This window comes from Arachis ipaensis, chromosome B06, assembly GCF_000816755.2.
Source record: "Arachis ipaensis cultivar K30076 chromosome B06, Araip1.1, whole genome shotgun sequence".
NCBI classification, from domain to species: Eukaryota; Viridiplantae; Streptophyta; class Magnoliopsida; order Fabales; family Fabaceae; genus Arachis; species Arachis ipaensis.
In genome coordinates this window covers 18,509,556-18,512,475 of record NC_029790.2, presented here as the reverse complement: position 1 = coordinate 18,512,475, position 2,920 = coordinate 18,509,556, and positions in this window count along the sequence as shown.

Here is a 2,920-nt window from a genome sequence, read left to right as displayed (position 1 = left end):
TGAATTATATAAAATTGTTTTGGTTGCATAAAAAAATTGAAGTTGGACAGCGTATTTGATTTTGACCTTTTATTTGTTTTATGTTATATTATGTTAGGCGTTTCAATCCTTCTTTTAGATTTTAAAAAAAATATCTAATATTTATATAAGGTGAGTACTACTAATATGATATTAGGGTTATTACAAATGACTAATATTTTTTATTTTCTATCACTAAAAGTGTTAAATTACTAATATTTGTCGTTATGAATCATGATTTCCATGCATGGAATAAGGATTTCACATTTAAAAAAAAACAAAAAACAAAATACATACTGAGTGTTTGTTTATGATAAAAAAAAAATCTTTGAGATGCCAAGAAAAAAAGGAAAATAAAAATAGTAGCATTAAATATATTATATCAAATTTATGGTGTCAATACAACATAATGTTTTTTGATAGAAAGAAATGAACCAAAAAACAAAGAAAACTTTAAAACCGTTTTAGAGTTGTGTCAAATGTCAATGAGTAAGAATTAGAGCATGGGAAACCAGGTTTAGCTATCCCTTGCTAAAAACTCACCAGAATTAACGGGTGTTAATAAATTCATTAAGATAAAGAGAAGAGCATGACAGACAACATATTTTTTTTGGTGACTAACATTTTCAAAGTTTATATATATATATATAATATTAGAGCTAATCTGGCCTTCAAAGTTCAAATCAAACCATAAATCACAATAATCTTGTTGTCGTTGCAACTTAAATGGTGGCCATGGTATTTATGAGACACATCGTTAGTGTGGTCCATTAGCATTAGTTGTGGTCATGCCTCACATGAGCTTCTCTAGCTATATTGCTTCTCCAAGTTGATGGACTAACTAAGTAGTGTTCTCCATCTCAAATTTAGTTTCCCTTTGGTTAGTTAGTTACGTATTGTCCATGGAGTTGCATGGATGGCAACAATTTTTAGGAAAACAATTCTCTGAAACGATAACATTTATAAAGTAATCAAGTAAATAATTAATTAATATTATTATTAGAGTTTAGCTACATTTTTAACTATTAATTTTATATAAAATTAATTACACCTAAATTTTTACCCAATAAAATAAAACAAAATAAATGAAACAATGCAAAAGTATTCATTTTCTCTAGTGAAAAAAAAAATCTCTTTAACTTCATTGCCAACTTGTATGTACGTTAGTTGAAGTATTTATTTGCATCTTTATTAGGCGGCGGTATATATCATATTAATCCACTAATTCTATGACAGAGATAACAATATATGTTGGCACTTTATATCATGCTTGCATATACAACATCTGCATTTTTTTTTCCTCATTGGAAAATCTCTTGCACTTTTCTTAGCCGTGAATTTAAAGTTCTTAACTTCTTACAGCTGACCAAAAGTTTGACCTCACCAGTCCCAAACAAACGGAGTACAAAATAACCTAAATCAAGCATAGTGTATTTACTATTTTCCTGAAAAAAATACGCTCTCTTTGTAAAAAGTATTTGGAAAAGTATTTTTCTATGCTGAGCGAAAAAATTAATATCACATGAGCTTTTACATGTATAAGATGTGATTTAAAAGTTTATTACAATAAAATAAAATTTAAATTTTTTACATTTACTTAAATGAATAAGTAAGTTAATCACTGAAATAATTTAAATCGATTATATAATTCGTATTTCGCACAAATTCCTATCAACTTTGTTTCAAAATTAAAACATGCATGCATTAACTGTTAAGCTGTGAAATAATTTTGTATCTAGACATTATCACTATAAAAAAAAATGTTAAGTACCGTTAGATTTAACATCTTGAATTACCGTTGATTTTACCGACAGATTTATAGATGATTTTGTTGTGAAATTTGTTATGTCAAATTGTTATCATTGGATTTATTTATCCGACGATAAATTTATGGGTAATATTTGAAAAAAAAATGTATGGAATAGGCACGAACTTTTTTGTTGAAATTATCATTGGATTGTTCCGACGGTAACACATTTTAGTTAAACATTATATTTTGGTGACACACAGTGAGTTACTATCGGATTTATTTGACGGTGAATCCGACAGTAATCAGGTCTAAAATTGAGAGTGCGAACCCTCTTCTTCTTCATTTTAAAAACCCTCTTCCTCGCAAACCCTCTTCTTCGTTTCTCTCTCTACCCAGCTCAGCCCCATTCGCCGCTGCTCCAGTATTGCCGCCGCTCCATTCCCGCTGTCGTCGGCCCCGCTCTCTCGTCACTTCTCTGTTTCTTTCTCTATCCAGTCCTTTTGCGTTGTTCCAGCACCGTCGCCGCTCCAGATTTAAGTACATCCTCACTCTCCATCTCTATGACATCTATTTCAAAATTAAAAACATAATTTCTTTAATTGTTAATGTGTTACCTGTTAGTTTGTTATTCTATTAATGTTAGGAATTTGATTAGTGAGAATTGTGGCTATCGAATGATTTTGAGTTAGTTGGAGTGTTATATATTTTTTTTAGGAATTTGGATATCTAAAAATGTTGGTTCAGAAATCATGCTTGGTTTGTATATTTTGTGTGTGTTAATTGTCACTACAAGAAAATGAAGTATTTGTAACAAAAATTTTGTGTCAAATTTAAAATTATTACAAAAAATTAATTTTTTATAACAAAAATTAGTGATTGTTATAAAATAATAATGTTTTGTAACAATAATACAATTTATTACAAAATATTTTAATATTTTATAACAACTTGATTTTTTTGTTACAAATTATGTTGACTTTTTGTAATAAACCAGTGCTTTGTTGTAAAAATTTATAATGTTTTGTAACAAAAGATGAAGTTGTTGCAAAAATTTAAAATATTTTGTAACAAAATATCCTTTAATTTAAAAAACTCTAATTATTTTATAAAAGAAAATGTCACAAAATTCAATATTATTGGTAATAAGTTATT